Source organism: Hydra viridissima, unplaced genomic scaffold (genome assembly GCF_058129835.1).
Source record: "Hydra viridissima isolate aposymbiotic clone 2 unplaced genomic scaffold, HvirCarnegie_v1 scaffold_8, whole genome shotgun sequence".
NCBI lineage: Eukaryota > Metazoa > Cnidaria > Hydrozoa > Anthoathecata > Hydridae > Hydra > Hydra viridissima.
In genome coordinates, this window is record NW_028324307.1 from 18,117,128 (window position 1) to 18,138,229 (window position 21,102).

The 21,102-nt window shown below is 29.2% G+C and overlaps 2 pseudogenes across 2 annotated transcripts; both read left to right on the plus strand.

Moving 5' to 3' along the window:
- The first annotated feature begins 11,927 nt into the window (after positions 1 to 11,927).
- LOC145188582 (uncharacterized) lies at positions 11,928 to 16,761 on the plus strand (annotated as a pseudogene). Its single transcript, XR_016455158.1, has 4 exons — positions 11,928 to 12,133; positions 13,700 to 13,825; positions 14,045 to 14,141; positions 15,126 to 16,761. The product of XR_016455158.1 is annotated as an uncharacterized LOC145188582 (transcript).
- A 179-nt stretch (positions 16,762 to 16,940) lies between these two features.
- Positions 16,941 to 19,389, plus strand: LOC149885466 (uncharacterized; annotated as a pseudogene). The gene is made up of 5 exons (XR_016454671.1): positions 16,941 to 17,356; positions 17,571 to 17,818; positions 17,943 to 18,110; positions 18,489 to 18,843; positions 19,011 to 19,389. The product of XR_016454671.1 is annotated as an uncharacterized LOC149885466 (transcript).
- Positions 19,390 to 21,102: the final 1,713 nt, after the last annotated feature.

Sequence of the window (21,102 nt, forward strand, 5' to 3'; positions counted from 1 at the left end):
CTATGTTTATATGTACTTACTCGATTAAATCTTCATCATTGTAACAGATCTGAAATTTCTAAAACGTTCAATAAGTATTTAGTATTCTAAAAATGGCAGATTATTCATCAGATGAAGATTTAGAAATGGGAATGTTTGAGGAACTAGAATTACAAGAGCGACAGCCTCGTCAGTTCAATTAAAGAAAATTTGATGAAAATATTGACGACAAGACTTTTCGTAAACGTTACAGAGTTCCTCGACAAATTATAAATTTACTGGAGGAAGAACTGAAAGATCATTTAAAGCCTAAAACTGGTCGAAACAAGAGCCTGTCAGCCAGAGATCAAATCAAAGTTTTTCTAAATTTTTTTGGGACCAATACATTCTATCATGCTGTCTGAGACTGTTACAAGATTAGTACTGATACTGTGTTTAGGTGAAATGTATTTGTTAGTTATTTATATATACTAAAGTTTATGTAATAAAATTATGTTTAAAAATTCAATTTTTAAAAAGAAATTTTGGTTTGATATTATTGAGCTTGTATAATAACTTTTACAATAGAGTGGTAAGACAATTGCTAAAACTCCCAGCCATCATGATGGCTTGATAAGATAATAACTTGTTAACAAGCCAATATTTACTTGGTAAAATCTGTACAAACAATTTTTTCTATAAAGTTATAATTGAACCATGTATCAAGTTCAATTCTTGATCAACATTTTCTGACATGCAAATAATTTTATCTTTTCCAGGATTGTGCATAATGTTTGTGATGTAATCTTTGACTTGAGAGAAAAAGACATTCATTGGCCTAAAAGTTCTTGTGGACTTGCACAGAAATTTATTGAGATTGCGAGGATGCCAAGTGTGTGTGGTTATGTTGATGGCACTCATGTACTGGTAAATCCTACAAGTGCTGATGAAGCTTCTTTTGTGAACAGGCACCATACACACAGCTTAAATCTCATGGCAGTTTGTGGAGCAGAACTTCAGTTCTTTTATGTTTCATCCAAGGCACCAGGACGTTGGCATGATTCAAGAGTAAGTATAGGTCTATTTGCATAAATCTGGTGGTGCCTACCTGCTTAAAGTTGTAATGTCCTGGATTTTGAAAGTCTAAAAATTTCTTTACTTTGTTAAATCAGAATAAATTTGTTTTGGCGAAAAATGACACATAAAACTTAATCTAATCTTACCTTACAGCAAGGTATGTTTTTATATCATCAAGAAGGGAAAACAAAACAACACAAAAAACAAACGAAGCAAACAAACGAAACAAACAAACAAACAAAGAAACAAACAAAAGTAAATAAGAAAAACAGAAAACGCAGTACCGAAAACCTCGTCATTTTTATCCTTCCTCAAGCTTTCTATGGGCGCCAAAGACCGAGAATGTTGCACAGCTCTGACGTTGAGGGGGGGGGGGGGAGTATTTAAGGCCAGCAGTCCGTCCAATGTCATGCTTAGGAGAGACCCACGTGAATGCTTCATTTTCTTTCTATGTACGCTCGATCCGCTCAAAGTCTGGAGTTTCCAGCATTCACGTGTCATCACTCCAGCCACCAGATTGGCCCACACTTTGCACACATTCAAGACTAGAATCTCAGTTATACGCAAATTGAGCAAAAAAAAAAAAACTAAGTCTCACATGGCAACAACTTTTTGAAAAGCAAACAAAGCAACGACCTTTCTTTCGAAATCCTTTGCATTTCAAATGAACGCAAACAAAGAAAAGTCAAAAACAAAAACAAAACGGAAAAGGGGTAGAGAGATTCATTTCTCTCAACTGCCTTATACGAGAAGTCTAAAACGTTTAAAAGTTGTATATTAAGTTTTATAAATGAACTGCACCGAAAAAACTTAACGACAGTTTAGCTGGCTAAAAACACAGAGGAAAATATTTTATAAATTTTAAGCGTTCTAAAGAGATGTCCTTTTTCAGTTTTTTTTTTTTTTTTTTTTTTGATCTTTGTTTGTTTTTAGTTGGTTTTTTTTTTTTAATCCACCGATCGAGCATGTATGTTTGAACGGTCTCATCTATTGATTGGTGCACGTGCTCGAAAGCTCGAAATTTGATTGCTTTTGTTAAAGGAGAATGTCAGAGCAGGTTTTTTTATCGATTTCATCGCTTGTGGCGAGGCAAATCAAAGCGCTTTTTGAAGTAAAGAAAAAAGATTAAAGGAAAAAAGAGAAGAAAAAAAAAAACACAAAAAAACAAAAAACAAAAAAAGAGGTAATGTGTCATAAACATTTATTTTCTCACGCGATGACGTCTAGTTTTGTTACAGTAATTAAAATATGGTTTCAAGTTTGTAATTTCTTTCTTATTTTTAGTTACGTATAATATCCAATAATGTCACGTTTAGTATACACAACGCTGTTTTCTTAATAACAATATCATATAAACAAGTTATAAAACAAAGTGTTGGCTCGATCTTCCTTAGTCAGTTGAACAAAAAAAAATTCACAACATATGATTGATTTAGCTCAGCATAAACGTTTGGTTGTCCTTGCAAGCTGTTTTTAGCAAACTGGTAGAGGTTTCAACTGTTGTTGATTGAAAACGAAAAATCTAGCGTCAGCAAGAAATTTTTGAATTTCAAACCTTTTTTGCGCTTCTTAAAGCAAAGCGCTGCCTGCATCACGCAATGGGTAACATAATGTACACAAAAGTGGCACTAACAAATGAAAATGTAAAAAAACTGTTTACCTTGATGCCAGACTCGCAGAGATGTTGTCGCTCGTTGTTATCGACTGCGAACAACTTTGTTGTTTTTGGAAGTGCCTCTTTAACAACGCCTTTTAATTATAGCCGATGTTTTGGCTTTTAAAAAGTATAGGAACGTCGTTAAGCTTAACGCGCTGCTTTAATTGTTGTTCGTGCGAAAACGAAATGCTTAAAAACGGATGAAAGTGTTGGGTAATTACACTTTTCGACCGCGATGCAATTTTTCAACTCTAGCGTACTTTGTTGGCTCGTGTAGCAAAATTCTCACGATGATAGCAACAGGTTAATATGTCTTAATATATCAGCAAAGGCTTAATATGCTTAATAAACTGTGGTTTAAGTTTTTGCTGTGGGATTAATTTTACAACTTAATTTACAACTTGCTAGCACAAGCAAACGTTTATGACATCTCGTTTAAGGCAGTTGAGCGAAATGAGTCGACTCGCTCTTTCCCCCTTTTCTGTTTTGTTTTTGTTTTGTTTTTGTTTTTGTTTTTTTTTTCTCTTTGTTTGTCTTTTGTTTAAAATGTAAAAAACTCGAAAGGAAAGTTGTTGCTTTGTTTGCTTATTGAAAGTTTTCGCCAGTTGCAAGACCTAGTTTTGTTTTTGTTTAATTATTAAAGTATCGAGGAAAATATTTAAGGACATCGCATTCTAAGGGCGCGTTTATAACAACATCTAACGATTTAGCGTTTAATGTTGTGCTCAAAAAAAAAAAAAGCCTTTTATATCTCTCAATGGTCTCCAACGATAAAACTGCCGACCAATCGCAACGATTAAACAGCCAACCAATGGCAGCTCAATGGTCTCCAAACATGAAACTGCCGACCAATGGCAGCTCAGTGGTTTGAGAAGTGAGATCATTCGATTACCTTTCATTATCTCCAGTTTGAACTAGTGCTTGGCTTGTGGTGCAGAAACTAAAACTTCCCGTTTTAGTATTTTGTTTTGAATTTCTTTGCTTAGAGCTTTTTAATCGATCGATAGCTTTAGGAGAAAAGAAGAAAGAAAGATAAAGAAGAAACCCCTCTGATAAAGTCTTGGCTTTTTTTAAAAACGGTCAAATTTTGGCAAACAAATCTCATACGAAACGCTACTTTGATGTCAAACTTTCGTTACTCCCTACTCCCTTCTAGCGGAGAGCGGCAAAAAGGTATTGCATCCTAGAGCTAAAAAGGACGAGGGAAGCAAGTTCATTTTTCGTTTTGTTTGCTTTTTTTTGTTTTTTGGTTATGGAGAAGGGAAGGGGGGGGTAAGGGTTACGGTTAGGGTTATAGTCGCATCTGGCCGCCGTAATTTTCTTCGATGACTTCTTGCAAATTTCGTGACGTCGCTTTCAAAGCTCTAGGGTCGTTTTTAACCTTCGACCTTAGAGTCGATATTAGCCTTCGGTGTGGCTCTGTACCACTTTTGCGGTGAAAAAGCTTGCGCGGAGTCTGCAGACAACACAGAAACAGAATGACTCTTTGGCGGCTCAAACCGAGCGTTCAGCAAATTTGTCGCAATTCACGTCAATGCGGACGATCTGCACGACAAATAAAGCTAAGTTTCTCGTTCCAACAGTTAGTCACTGGACGTTGGACGAGTGTACAACTGTTTTGCGTCAAAAGCCGACCTGTGGCCGGATGCGACTCTTCTTTTCACTCGAAAATCCGAACCTGACCGTCAGTCTTGTATCACCATCGAATGCTTAATGTTGTGATTTCTCGAAACAAAAAAAAGCTTATAAAAGCTTAGAGTGCACATTCGAAAGAAGGAAATCCGTTTAAAAACAATTTCTTGAGACTACGCCATTAAAATATAAGTCTTGAAAACACACCGGCTAAACAAAACCTAAACAAACAGCTTCACTGTACTGCTGCCTAATATGTTAACGGATGGCCAGGAAAAACCTTGGTTTTGGAAGTCTTGAATTAAGCGATACTGCTATCAAAGGTACTTAACTAAACAGCCTCACAGAAATGCCTAGTTTGAGAACGGAAGGCTAGGAACAAACTTCATAGTGGGTGGTCAGTTAAACTTTTCAGTCGAGGAATTAAGCATCAAAGATCTGAACAATAAAAAGAAGAGCTCTTTGTTAGAAGTTCTTATTTTTATTTTTCCTCAATTTCTATTTCTTCTCTCTTTTTTTTTTTTTTTTTTTTTAATGATGGCTTTTCTTCTTTTATCTATTTAATTCGTTTAACTTTATATAACAGGGGCTTTAGGTCGTTTCTGTAACTAACTCTGAAATATTATTTAAAAGTTCAAGTTGTAATAAATACTTGAACAGAAGAAAATCCTTTTCGTAACTTTAAAATGTAATAAAAACATTTCATCTTTAAAAAAAGCGCTTGTAAAATTAGTTTCACAAAATATCTTTTTTAAAATATGCATTGAGATAAAAAAAAAAAAAACAAATCTCATAAAGATAAAATAAAGTAGAAAAGAAACATAAAAGAAAGAATAGGGAAAAGGAATAAGAACGACGCATAAAAAAAAAAATTCCATGCCTAATATAAAAGCTGTTGTCTAGAGAGAGCATTTTAAGTTCACTTCTTTGTCATTTATTTTAGTGCATCGTCGCTAGGTTTTTTTAGGCGCAATTATTTCTTAGTTGCTGTGTTTTTTTTTAAGTAAAGGTAATCAGGGCCCTAACCCTAACCCTAACCCTAACCCTAACCCTAACCCTAACCCTAACCTTAACCAACTCTTCTTTTAAAAATATTCTAACAGTACCATTAGAATGAGCTATATTTAAAAAAGGATAACTACGCTAACTCTTCTATTAAAAAATATTCTGATTGTGCATTAAGCTAAATTTTAAAAAGGATAAATACGCTAACCTTTCTTTTAAAAATAATCTAATAGTACTTTAAGCATAAGCTAGATTTAAAAAAGGATATACACGCTATCTCTTCTTTTAAAATTACTCTAATAGTGCCTTAAATTAGATTTAAAAAAGGATAACTACGCAAACTCTTCTATTAAAAAATATTCTAATAGTACCTTAAGCTAGATTTAAAAAAGGATAACTCACCAACTCTTCTATTAAAAAGATATTCTAATAGTACCTTAAGCTATTTTTAAAAAAGGATAACTCACCAACTCTTCTATTAAAAAGATATTCTAATAGTACCTTAAGCTAGATTTAAAAAAGGAATGCTACATTAACTTTTATTTTAAAAATATTCTAATTGTAGCTTAAGCAAAAGCTTGATTTCAGAAAAGGTTAAAGACGCTAACTCTTCGTTTAGAAATATCCTCATAGTGCAATTAGCATAAGCTAGATTTAAAAAAGGATAACTATGCTAACTCTTCTATTAAAAAATATTTTTAAAGTGCCTTAAGCTAGGTTTTAAAGAGGATATATATGCTAACTCTTCTTTTAAAAGTATTCTAATAGTACCATTAGCAAAAGCTAGATTTAAGTAAGGATAACTACGCTAACTCTTCTTTTAAAAAAATTCTAACAGCACCTTAAGCGAAATTTAAAAAATGATAACTACGCTAACTCTTCTTTTAAAAATATTCTAATAGTACTTTAAGCATAAGCTGCATTTAAAAAAGGATAAATACGCTAAGTCTTCTTTTAAAAACTTTCTAATAGTAGCATTAGCATAACCCAGATTTTAAAAAGGATAACTACGCCAACTCATCTATTAAAAAATATTCTAATAGTACCTTAATCTAGATTTAAAAAAGGATAACTACGCTAACTCTTCAATTAAAAAAATATTCTAATAGTACCTTCAGCTAGATTTCAATAAGGAAAGCTACGCTATCTGTTCTTTTAGAAATATTCTAATAGTACCTTAAGCATAAGCTAGATTTAAAAAAGGATATATATGCTAACTCTTCTTTTAAAAATATTCTTATAGCACCTTAAGCTAGATTTAAAAATTGATAACTACGCTATCTCTTCTTTTAAAAATATTCTAATAGTACCTTAAGCTAGATTTAAAAAAGGATAACCATGCTAACTCTTCTATAAAAAAAATATTCTAATAGTTCCTTATGCTAGATTTAATATAGGATAACTACGCTAACTCTTCCATTAAAAAATATTCAAATAGTACCTTGAGGTAGATTTAAAATAGTATAAATATGCTAACTCCACCTTAAAAAATTTTTTCTAATAGTACCTTAAGCTAGATTTAAAAAAAAAAAAGTTATGCGAACATTTCTTTTAAAAATATTCTAACAATACCTTAAGCATAGGGTACATTTAAAAAAGGATATTTACGCTAACTCTTCTTTAAAAAAAATTCTAACAGCACCTTAAACTAGATTTAAAGATGGATAACTACGCTAACTCTTCTATTTAAAAATAATTTAATAGTGCCTTAAGCTAGATTTAATAAAGTATATATACACAAACTCTACTTTTAAAATTATTCTAATAGTACAATTAGCATAAGCTAGCTTTTAAAAAGTATAACTACGTTAACTCTTCTTTTAAAAATATTCTAATAGTACCTTAAGGGTAAGCTGGATTTAAAAAAGGATAATTACGCTAAGTCTTCTTTTAAAAATATTCTAATAGTACCTTAAGCATAAGCTAGATTTAAAAATGGATATGTACGCTAACTCTTCTTTTAAAAAAATTCTATTAGCACCTTAAGCTAGATTTCAAAAAGGATAACTAAGCTAACTCTTCTTATAAAGAATTTCTAATAGTACCGTAAGGAAGATATAAAAGAGGATAACTACGCTAACTCTTCCATTAAAAAATATTCTAATAGTATTTTAATCTATATTTAAAAAAGGATAACCACCCTAACTCTTCTATTAAAAAAAATTCTCATTGTTCCTTATGCTAGATTTAAAAAAGGATAACTACTCTAAATCTCCCATTAAAAAATATTCTAATAGTACCTTGAGCTAGATTTAAAAAAGGATGAATATGCTAACTCTTCTATTATAAAATTGATCTAATAAAACCTTAAGCTAGAGTTAAAAAAAAAATGTTACGCGAACTTTTCTTTTAAAAATATTCTAAAAGTACCATAAGCATAAGGTATATTTAAAAAAGGATAACTACGCTAACTCTTCTTTTAAAAATATTCTAATAGTAACTTAAGCTAGACTTAAAAAAGGATAACTACGCCAACTCTTCTATTAAAAAATATTCTTATAGTACCTTAAGCTAGATTTAAAAAAGGATAAATACTCTAACTATTCATTTAAAAATATTTTAATAGTACTTAAGCATAAGCTAGATTTAAAAAAAGATATATACGCTAACTCTTCGTTTAAAAATATTCTAATAGTACCATTAGCATAAGCTAGATTTAAAAGAGGATAACTACGCTAACTCTTCTTTTAAAAAAATTCTAACAGCACCTTAAGCGAAATTTAAAAAATGATAACTACGCTAACTCTTCTTTTAAAAATATTCTAATAGTACTTTAAGCATAAGATGCATTTAAAAAAGGATAAATACGCTAAGTCTTCTTTTAAAAACTTTCTAATAGTAGCATTAGCATAACCCAGATTTTAAAAAGGATAACTACGCCAACTCATCTATTAAAAAATATTCTAATAGTACCTTAATCTAGATTTGAAAAAGGATAACTACGGTAACTCTTCTATTAAAAAATAATTTAATAGTGCCTTAAGCTAGATTTAAAATAGTTTATAAACGCTAACTCTTCTTTTAAAAATATTCTTATAGCACCATTAGCATAAGCTAGATAAAAAAAAAGAATAACTACGCAAACTCTATTTTCAAAATATTCTAATAGTACCTTAAGCTATATTTAAAAAGTGATAACCACGCTAACTCGTCAAATAAAAAAATATTCTAATAGTACCTTAAACTAGATTTAAAAAAGGATAACTACGCTATCTCTTCCATTAACAAATATTCTAATAGTACCTTGAGCTAGATTTAAAAAAGGTTAAATACGCTAACTCTTCTATAATGAGAATTTTCTCATTGTACCTTACGCTTGATTTAAAAAAAAAAGTTACGCGAACAATTCTTTTAAAAATATTCTAATAGTACCTTAAACATAAGATACATTTAAAAAAGGATAACTATGCTTGCTCTTCTTTAAACAATATTCTAATAGCACCTTAAGCAAAAGCTAGATTTAAAAAAGGATAAATTCGCTAACTCTTCTTATAAAAAAATTCTTATAGTACATTAAGCTAGATTTAAAAAAGGATAACTACGCTAGCTCTTCTATTAAAAAATATTCTAATAGTACCTTAAGCTATATTTAAAAAAGGATAAATACGCTAACTTTTCATTTAAAAATATTTTAATAGTACCATAAGCATAAGCTAGATTTAATAAAGGATATATACGCTAACTCTTATTTTAAAAATATTCTAATAGTACCATTAGCATAAGATACATTTAAAAAAGGATAACTATGCTTACTCTTCTTTAAACATTATTCTAATAGCACCTTAAGCATAAGCTAGATTTAAAAAAGGATAAATTCGCTAGCTCTTCTTTTAAAAATATTCTAATAATACCTTAAGCTAGACTTAAAAAAGGATAACTACGCTTACTCTTCTTATAAAAAAATTCTTATAGTACATTAAGCTAGATTTAAAAAAGGATAACTACGCTAACTCTTCTATTAAAAATATATTCTAATAGTACCTTAAGCTATATTTAAAAAAGGATAAATACGCTAACTTTTCATTTAAAAATATTTTAATAGTACCTTAAGCATAAGCTAGATTTAATAAAGGATATATACGCTAACTCTTATTTTAAAAATATTCTAATTGTACCTTAAGCTAGATTTAAAAAAGGATAACCACGCTAACTCTTCTTTTAAAAAATATTCTTATAGTGCCTTAAGCTAGATTTAAAAATAGATAAATACGCTAACTTTTCTTTTAAAAATATTCTAAAAAGTACCTTAAGCACAAGCTAGATATAAAATAGGATATCTACGCTAACTCTTCTTTTAAAAATTTTCTAATTGCACCTTAAGGTGGATATAAAAAAGGATAACTACGCTAACTCTTCTTTTAAAACTATTCTAACAGCACCTTAAGCTAGATTTAAAAAATGATAACTACGCTAACTCTTCTATTAAAAAATAATTTATTAGTGCCTTAAGGTAGATTTAAAGAAAGTTATATACGCTAACTCTTCGTTTAAAAATAATCTAATAGTACCATTAGCATAAGCTAGATTTAAAAAAGGATTACTACGCTAACTCTTCTTTTAAATATATTCTAATAGTACCTTTAGCATTAGCTGGATTTGAAAAAGGATAAATACGCTAAGTCTTCTTTTAAATATATTCTAATAGTACCATTAGCATAACTAGATAAAAAAGGATAACTACGTTAACTCTTCTATTAAGAAATATTCTAATAGTACCTTAAGCTAGATTTAAAAAAGGATAACTACGCTAACTCTTCTATTAAAAAATATTCTAATAATTCCTTAAGCTAGATTTAACAAAGGATAAATACGCTAACTCTTCTATTGAAAAAATATTCTAATCGTACCTTAAGCTAGATTTAAAAAAGGAATGCTACGCTAACTTTTCTTTTAGAAATATTCTAATAGTACCTTAAGCATAAGCTAGAGTTAAAAAAGGATATATACGCTAACTCTTCTTTTAAAAAAATTCTAACAGCACCTTAAGCCAGATTTAAATAAGGAATACTACGCTAACTTTTCTTTTAAAAATATTCTAATAGTACCTTAAGCTAGATTTAAAATAGGATAACCGCGCTAACTCTTCTATAAAAATATATTCTAATAGTACACTCTAAATTAAAAAGTGTAATATTACACCGTTTTCGTGTTAATATAGCCTCAAACGATGTTTATTGAAAATAATTTATGCTAAAGTTGTAAATTTACACCGTTTTGGTGTAATTATACAATCTAAAAGTGTAGTTTTATTAAAACGGTGTAAATTAACACCTTCTTTATTAACTACACCGTTTCAAGAAGGTGTAAAATTTAAATAATGTAACATTTTTCTAGTTTTACACTGTTTTATTAGAACGGTGTAAAATGGTGTAAAGCTGTTTTACACCGTTTTTCAAAATAATATTCTCAGTTTTACACCGTTTTATTAAAAGGTGTAAAACGGTTTTAAAGTAGAAAAACTTTATAAAGTTTAATTAAAAGGTGTAAAACTACACCGTTTTGGTGTTAATATAACATCAAACGGTGTTTATTGAAAATGATTTAAGTAAAAGGTGTAATTTTACAACGTTTTAGTGTAATTATACACTAAAACGTTGTAAAACACTTTTTGAAGAAGAAAAAGAAAGAAAGGGAGCGCCGCAACTAAGTTTGCCCCAGTCGCCACCGACCCTTACGGCGCCCCTGAAAATAGGAAGCTGTAAGCAAGGAGAATTTTTAATTTACAATAAAAAATTGTTTCAACTGTATTTATGACGCTGCCCGTCGCCTTTTATGCATTTTAGTTGTAGTTTTATTTTGTTTGATACTTTGATTGAAAAGAGATTTAATAAAAAGTAATAAATTATATAAGAAAAACTTAAACTTTACTTTTTAAAAGTATTTAATAGTAATAGTTGGTAATAAGCAGAAAACACAAATAATTGAAATTTAAAAACGTAAATTTTAGTTATTAAAAAATGCATCTCTCACTGACTCAGCCTCGCCGAACGATTGTGACAAGAGAGGAGGGGGGAGAGGGGGGGGGAGGGGAGAATAGGCAAATTTACCGTGACGTACTTTATCTATAGGTAAAGTAAGGCACGGTATTTTTGCTAATTTTGCGGTATTTTTGCCAACTTTTGCCATCAGTGTTTTTGCCAATTTTTGCCATCAGTGTTTTTCCCAATTTTTGACATCAGCGATATTTTTTCCAATTTTTGCCATCAGTGTTTTTGCCAATATTTGCCATCAGTGTTTTTGCCAATGTTTGACATCAGTGTTTTTGCCATTTTTTGACATCAGTGGTATTTTTGCCAACTTTTGCCATCAGCGGCTGATGTAAAAAACAATTGAGTCGGTGGTCTCCTGTTGAATGGAAGTAATTGAAGGGACATTTAGGAAATCCGAAAAGGTTTTTTAATAGTTAAGGATGTAAAAAAAAAAAAGTTAATTCTAAAAATATGCCGAAAAAATTGCATAATTTTTTTAATCAGTGAGCAAATATGTATTAATATTTGTCTAACCATTATTACATAATTGCTTTGTTAATTTTGTATAAAAATCGATTTGCATTTAGATTTTGCTGATTATAAAAAAAAAGCAAAAAAGTGGATATTTATATTAAAAAGTTTGTATTACGTGAAAAAGAACTTTATTTAAATTCAAAGTAAGAAAGGTTATTATCACGTTGTTATTGTGTGTTAGTAAGTAAAAAAAGTTAGTTAAAAATGCCTGTTTTTCCTGTATATGCATCATTTACATCCGATATTCCTAAAGGTATAGTTGTTAAACCTGAAACTACACTTTCACAGTTTCTTGAAAAAGGTAAATTTTGTTTTTTTAAAAGTTATATTATAATTAACATTATTATTATTATTATTGTTATTATTATTATTATTATTATTATTATTATTATTATTATTATTATTATTATTATTATTATTATTATTATTATTATTACTATTATTATTATTATTATTACTATTATATATATATATATATATATATATATATATATATATATATATATATATATATATAAACACAATAGGCGCTACTGCAGTTTCTCCCACCCCTTTTTTTATGATTGATTATGATAGAGAATTTTATGCTGATTCAGAAAAATATAAAAACACGGACCTGAAAATCAACGGAAAGTGCTCTAATTCGAAGTCAAAGTTGTAAAAAATCCAACTAAAAACCCTAATATTCGCCATTTTTTTTCAAAACGCTTTCATTTTTAAAGAAAATTAATTACCGTTACATTGCCCAATAAACAAACCTGGTTTCCATCAGCCTTTGTATTATTATTTTAAACCATTGTAACGAAAGTGTTATAACAAAATGGAATTAATGGAAGATTTTAAATAAAGCTTGAACGTAGTATGTGAGAATGTAGACAAATTGATGAAAAATTATTATTGTATTGTACGCTGGTTTTTTTTATTAAAAAAAAAGGTTTGAAGGTTACATTTTCTAAATTTTACATGTGATAAAACAACTATGAACTAAGTTTCAAAAGTTCTTCTTGATGGAAACAAAACTGTTGAATTCTTTTTTAAAATTTATTACAAAAGTACATTACTTGCAATATAATTTATTCTCTATTAAATCAAAAAACGGCTATTTTCATTCCAACAAAAAATTGCGCAAGAAAACATACTGTAACGTCTTTTTTAACGTAAAAACCATGCTATTAATGTATTGCTTTTGTCAGCAAAAAGATCATTAACTTATTATTTTCAAAATGGCGAATATTAGGGTTTTTAGTGGGATTTTTTACAACTTTGACTTCGAATTAGAGCACTTTCCGTTGATTTTCAGGTCCATGTTTTTATATTTTTCTGAATCAGCAGAAAATTCTCTATCATAATCAATCATAAAAAAAGGGGTGGGAGAAACTGCAGTAGCGCCTATATAATATATATAATAAATGTTAAATTATTGTTTAAAATTACACAATTATTATTGTTAATACAACATTAGGAACTAATTACACTTGATATTTCTTAAACTTATATAAGGTAATATACTTATATAAGGTATATATACTAAGGTAATATACTTATATAAGGTATACCTATATAAGGTAACATACTTATATAAGGTTATATAACTTATATAAGGTAATATAACTCAATTATTATTAATATAACCAACTCATACTATCATTATTATATGGTTATAATAACTTATAACAAATTATATAGTTATTTAACTAACTAACATAAGTATAAGTTTAAGAAATATCATGGTTCTATTACCTATAGGTTATAAAGCCATAGAGTTAAATATCTATATTTAACACTATGGTTTAAATATAAATTATGGTTATAATACAAAAATATATTTATTAATAGGGTTCTCTAATTTATAAACATTTTGAGTTAGCTAATTCTAAGTTGAATACAAATGCAACTATTGTTTGTACACGAGGGCGAATGGAAATTGATGAAGATGAGATGCTGCACGAACTGGAACCTAATACCCAACTTATTTTGTGTAGTTCTTTAGATGGTTAGTTTTTTTTATCTGGTTTAATAATGGAAAAAAACAAGTGTTTTCATCTTGTTTATATACTATAATGTATATTTTTTATTATCACACTTTTGAAATAATATTTCAGATAATATACCAACTTTTGATTAAATGGAGTGTTACTATATAATCATATCATTATTTCATTGAATGACATTGTATTATTTATTTACATTAACTTTTTATTTCATTTTTCAGAATTTGTTCCACATGTTATTCAGGATCATACTTCTCCTGAATCCCACAATGATCGCATCACTTCTACTCCTGAGTTATTGCAAGTTCAAGAAATGAAGTAATTATTTAATTTACATATTAAAATATGATAGCATGATATGGTAATGAGTGATATAAAAAAAAAAAGAATGTGAAAAGGGAGGAGGTGAGGTGCTCAAGAGAGCTTTGCAACCTCTTGTATTTTTAAAACATGAATCTTGGCAGCTTATTAAGGGTTCTATCTTTTTTTACAATTGTTTTCTGTTTAAATTTTCTCTCTAATAACGATATAAGAAAAAATTGCAAAGCATATACATTAAATTTATAATAGAATTTATTTAATAATAAGAGTTATATTATTAAATTGTATAAACAAAAATGTAAATAACATAAATAATAAAAAGGGTTTAAATAATATAAATAATTACAAAATCTTTTCTTTGGAAATATCTTTTATAAGTGTTAAAATGTTGGGGTTATTTAAAAAGATGTTTCTGTTATTTAAAAGTGATTAAATTGGAAATCATTTAAAATGATTTTAATGACATTATCTTAAAAGTATAAACCAATACAATTTTAATTATAAATTAAATATATATTAAAGTTATTCAATGCATGTTATTTTCAAATAATAATATCAATATAATAAAGAAAATATATTCACTTTCTAAAAATTAAAAAAAAAAAAAAAGTTCAAAGACTATTGTTTTTATCAACTATAAAATTTTATTTCTTTTGCAGTTTAATACGAGAGTGATTTTTCTTTGCATTTACATTCCTTTACTTAGTAATTTTGAAATTTATAATTAATGCAATTTCAAGTTTAGGTACCCATACTGTTCCAACGGTATGGATTATGTCTGGGTACGGCACTGATAACCATAAAGAAATTCCTAATTGTTTCAATTTTTAACAATTTCAAAAAATGAGCTGTACTAATTATCATGTCTGTTACTTTTTTAAAAGTTGTAGTTCTTTTAATTCTTGATGAGAAAAAATTTATAATTATTTTAGATAAAGAATCTGCAGTTAAAGAAACAAATGATTATTTATATATTTTTAGTGATCTACCAATGCACTACTGTCCATACTGTTTTTTCAAGTGCATAAATGAAAGAAAACTCCGTGGTCACATATATCACTTCCATCCTATGCAAAAATATAAATGCCATGTTTGCTACCAGCAATTTTTGTGTTATAGCTCATTAACATCACATTCATCAAGAAAGCATAAAATTAATCTGACTAATCTTCCATTTACAAACACACGTGATCCACTCTTGTATGAAGATACTACTATTAATGCAACTGAAAATCAAATTATGGAAGCAGAAAGTTTAGTTGTACAACCTTCTTATGAAAAGCTCTTTTGTGACTTGAAGCTAAAATTTACTTGCAGGAAGTTTGTTCCTAAAACCACTTTCAATGAAATTTTATCAGACTTATGCATGATAAAAGACTTCAATGAGATCATGGGTCCATCTATTGTAACATGTTCAGTTAAATCAAAGTATGAATCTCTGTTAAAGAATGAATTTTCTTATGTAATTCCTGAAAAAGTTTTTCTTTCAAGTTCAGAAAAACACATGTTCCAATCAAAGAAAATCTCAAACAATATTTGTCTTCAGGTAATATGATTGAACAGTTAGAATTATCTGCAATAAAGAACGCAAATTCAATAACAAATCCTCCAAAAATCCATGACGATTTTGTACATGGAAAGTTACTTCAGCAGAATATGTTTTTTGCTATCCATCCAGAAAGTATAGGAATCATATTATACTCAGATGATATTGGATCTAATTCAAACCCTTTGCGGCAACATACTCAAAAAAAACACAAGACATTCTGTCTTTATTTTTGTATTATAAATTTGCAAAAAAAGTATAGAAGTCAGTTAAAGCATCACAATCTTGTCCTGTTATCTTCAGCAAGACACATTACAGAATTTGGTCTTCCAGCTATTCTTAAAGTATTCATAAATGACTTAAATGATTTACAATCAAATGGTGTATATATACAGAATAAACATTACCCTGTATGTTTTATTAGCTTTCTTGGAGAATACTTAGGATCTCATCTCATTGGTGGTTTTACATGTGGTTTTAACTCTTCTAGACCATGTCGTTATTGTATGATAACTAAACCCAGATTGAAAACATTATTTGCATCAAAAGATTGCATTTTACAAACTGTAAGTAATCATAATGCTATAGTAGAAAAGGTTCAGGAAGATGCTTCTTTGAGAACTGCTTATGGTGTTGTCTGTTGTTCACCGCTTCACTGTCTCAAGACTTTCCACCCTGTTCTATCCCTTCCTCCTGACATTATGCATGATCTACTTGAAGGATGTTGCCCAAAGGAGATGAAGTTAATATTAAATTATGCAGTAGAAAGCAAGTTCATAACTTGGAAACAGATCAATACTTTGATGAATACATTTGAATTCAAAGGTGCTGATAAAACAAATAAACCTGGGCCTGTGGTGAAAAAAGAAATTAAGGGCAAAGCAGTTCAAATATGGTGTTTTATGAGATTATTTGGTGTTCTCTTTGCTGATTACTTTCCCAAAAGTGATCCAGTCTGGAGTACATGGAAGCTTTTGCGTCAGTTAGTGGATATTAGTTTTGCACCATTATTTGACATAGAACAACTACCAAAGTTCAAGGAAATATGTGAAAGACACTTGGTATCAGTGATGGAAAATTTTCCCAATAGTTCTGTATCACCAAAACAACATTATACAGTGCATTACCCTTATCTTCTTGAGCAGCACGGAATCCTCAGTGTGACTTCTTGTTTGCGTTTTGAAGGAGTCCATCAGGTGCACAAGAAGTTTGCGTCAAACTCGAAGAACTTTAAAAATATCCAATACACAATGGCATGCAAATTTCAGAAAAGGGCAGCATATGATCGAACAAGAAATGATTTTGTTGATGTAGAAATTATTCTTAATGGAACTACGGAAATTGATGTGTCTGCTCTTCCATTTCTTGTCAAGCAAGTCTTTAACACAAACTGGCCCAAGCTTACTAAAACAATTTATGCTAAGTCTGCAAGTTATAATTCTATTTTGTACCGAATTGGTGACTGCGTTCTTCTTAGGCCTCAGGAGTTTGCTAGCATTATTGCTATCTACAAGTGCAGTTCAACAATATTCTTACAGTGTCAACTATGTTCTACAGTTGAATATGATGAACACATTCAAGCTTTTCACATAATTAGATTGTCAAAATACATTTTTGTAACAGTCGACGACTTACACGACCATCATCCATTGCCATTTGATGACAGGTTAGTGATTTTCACTTCTCTTTGATTAAATGGTCACTACAATTAGATTAGATTACTACTGTATGATGATAGATTACAATAAAAATTGGATATATATATATATATATATATCAAATTTTTAGTCTTCCAAAGCTCTTATTATATACCAATTATGGTAAATAAAAACTTTACCAAAGCTCTGTCACATTTAATTGGATTGTTTTGTTTTTTATAGTGAAATGGAGGCTGAAAGTACAAGTAACACCATGTTAACTTCACCACCATTGACTTCAAAGAATATTCCTTTAACCCAATTATCTAAAAAAAATCAAATTTGAGTGTTTATCGTAAGAGGTTTACCTTAGAGCTTCCTGATTTTCCTCCTCAATTTAATGGAGATCAGCCTATCCCAGTCAGTTTGCCATCCTCTACAAGATTGCAGATTGTAGATCTGCTTTTTATGTCAATTTGCAAAACCATATTGTTAGTATAATAATATTAATTACAATTTTTAATAATTTGACATTATTTTAAAGTGCAAAACATAATTTGACCTTATATTATGTTGGTTTATTTTTTAACAGTAATTATACTTTTTTTTTAAAAGGTATCCTTATCCTGAGGATCTGAGGGCACAAGTGAATAAAATGCTTCTACGGTATCCAACCCTCATAGACATAAATGGAGATGGCTCGATGTTGTTAAAGTGTCTAACGAATAAGTTTAAGAACTTTAGAAGAAACCTATTGCCAGAAAAAAAAGCTTTTCAGTGCAAGTAAGTAACAAATAAAACATAATTATACCAATAGAGATATTTACGGGAATATTTTTGTGTATCCGGTATTTATTGACCTCATAAGTATGTTTTTTTGTAAAAAGTGTCCTGGTCAGCAATTTTTATGAAAAATGGTAAGTACACACATTACTGACTTAGGGAGAGCATGCAAAGGGGTAGTCTGCATATTTTCTGTTTGGGGCAAGGTTTGGAGTTATTATTAGTATTAGGTTTAGATTTTATTATGTATGTAAGTATATATTATATATTATATATATATATATATATATATATATATATATATATATATATATATATATATATATATATATATATATATATATATATATATATTGATATACATGTTTATATGTGTAGGCGTAAAATAAATTCTTCTGTTACAACTGTCACACAGAAAGCTCATAATGATGGAGAAGATGATTTTAGCTATCAATTTCATGAGCTAGCCATGCAAGCTGAAATGAGGAAATGCGAGCAAGATGTTGATTTTCTTAAAAAGCGTATGTAATATACCTTTCGTCAACGCAAAGAATGGATTTCTATTAGCTACCCTAAAGTTGCTGATATTATAAAACGTTTTCCAGCAATCATTCATAGCGAGGAACTCTGGCATCAAGAGGTTGAACTGGATGTTGGTCTTAAAGTTCTTACTTGCATAGCTTTTTTAGCTTCAAACGGACATCTTCTGAGAAAGGCTCTAAAGACACCACAGGTATGCCATAATATTGTTTAAAATTTTTTTTTTGCTGCTTTGATAAAAGTTTAGCTTGTTTCTATGGTGTTTCTATAACAGTAAATATTAATGTAATTAAAAATCATGAAATTTTTATTCATTTATTAAAGAAAGGTGTTTATAAATTTTTTTTAACGATATTTTAGGATTATGATGACGACGACCTTTTGAGGGCTATTAATCATTATTTATATCCTCGCTCTGTTATTGTTAAGCAAAAACCTGAATTGGCCGACATGCAGCCTACAGTCTATCTTGAAGGAGAAGAATATATTCTATGCATTGAAGGTGTTGTGGTTGCCCAAAAAAATTGTCTTGTTGATATTATACACGCCAAATTATGTTTTTTTTATGCGTTCAACCTGGAATATCCTTCAGGATCAAAATCATTTTGGGAAATGTTGACAGTTGCGATTTTAAAAAAAAGTCTTCCTTTATCAATGAAGGCAAATCAACTGTTAAAATCTTTATTGTAATTGTACGATAAAAACATTTTTATAAACACAGCTTTTTTTTATGAGTAGAACGTAAACATGAATATAGTTTTATGTATTTTATAAATAATAATTTGTGAATGTATGTTATCAACACCAAAAATGAACACTAAAACGGTGTAAATTAACCCTAAAAATGTGTGCAGCATGAAATACCAAAACGGTGTAAATTACACTAAAACGGTGTGCATTATGAAATATACTTAAATGGTGTAAATTAACACTAAAACGGTGTGCAGCATGAAATACACCAAAACGGTGTAAATTAACAATAAAACGGTGTACAGCATGAAATACACCAAAACGGTGGAAATTAACACTAAAACGGTGTGCAGCATGAAATACACCAAAACGGTGTAAATTAACACTAAAACGGTGTGCAGCATGAAATACACCAAAACGGTGTAAATTAACACTAAAACGGTGTGCAGCATGTAATACACCAAAACGGTGTAAATTAACACTAAAACGATGTGCAGCATGAAATACACCAAAACGGTGTAAATTAACACTAAAACGATGTGCAGCATGAAATACACCAAAACGGTGTAAATTAACACTAAAACGATGTGCAGCATGAAATACACCAAAACGGTGCAAATTAACACCATTTTGGTGTATTTCATGCTATACACCGTTTTAGTGTAATTTAACAATTTTAAAAATAAAGTGTACCTTAACCTAGATTTAAGAAAGGATAACTACGCTAACCCTTCTATTAAAAAAATATTCTAATAGTAGCTTAGGCCAGATTTAAAAATGGAAAGCTACGCTAACTCTTCTTTTAAAAATAATCTAATAGTACCTTAAGCATAAGCGGGATTTAAAAAAAAGGATACATACGCTAACTCTTTTTTTAGAAATATTCTCAAAGTACCATTAGCATAAGCTAGATTAAAAAAAGGATAACTACGCTAACTCTTCTTTTAAAAATATTCTAATTGTACCTTAAGCTAGATTTAAAAAAGGATAACCACGCTAACTATTCTATTAAAAAATATTCTAATAGTGCCTTAAGCACGATTTAAAAAAGGATAAATATGCTAACTATTCATTTAAATAAATTCAAATAGTACCATTAGCATAAGCTAGATTTAAGAAAGGATAACTATGCTAACTTTTCGTATAAAAATATTCTAATAGTACCTTAAGCTTAAGCTGGATTTAAAAAAGGATAAATATGCTAATTCTTCTTTTAGAAATATTCTAATAGTACAATTTGCATAAGCTAGATTTAAAAACGGATAACTACACTAACTCTTCTATTAAAAAATATTCTAATAGTACCTTAAGCTAGATTTAAAAAAGGATAACTACACTAACTCTTCTATTAAAATAATATTCTAATTGTACCTTAAGCTAGATTTAAAAAAGGATAACGACGCTAACTCTACTTCTAAAAAAATTCTAACAGCACCGTAAGCTAGATAAAAAAAATGATAACCGCGCTAACTCTTCTATTAAAAATATATTCTAATAGTACCTTAAGCTAGATTTAAAAAAGGATAACTACGCTAACTCTTCAATTAAAAAAATATTCTAATAGTACCTTAAGCACAAGCTAGATTTAAAATAGGATATTTACGCTAACTCTTCTTTGAAAAATATTCTAATAGCACAGTAAGCAAGACATAAAAAAGGATAACTACGCTAACTCTTCTTTTAAAAATATTCCATTAGTGCCTTAAGCTAGATTTAAATAAGGATAACCACGGTAACTCTTCTATTAAAAAATATTCTAATA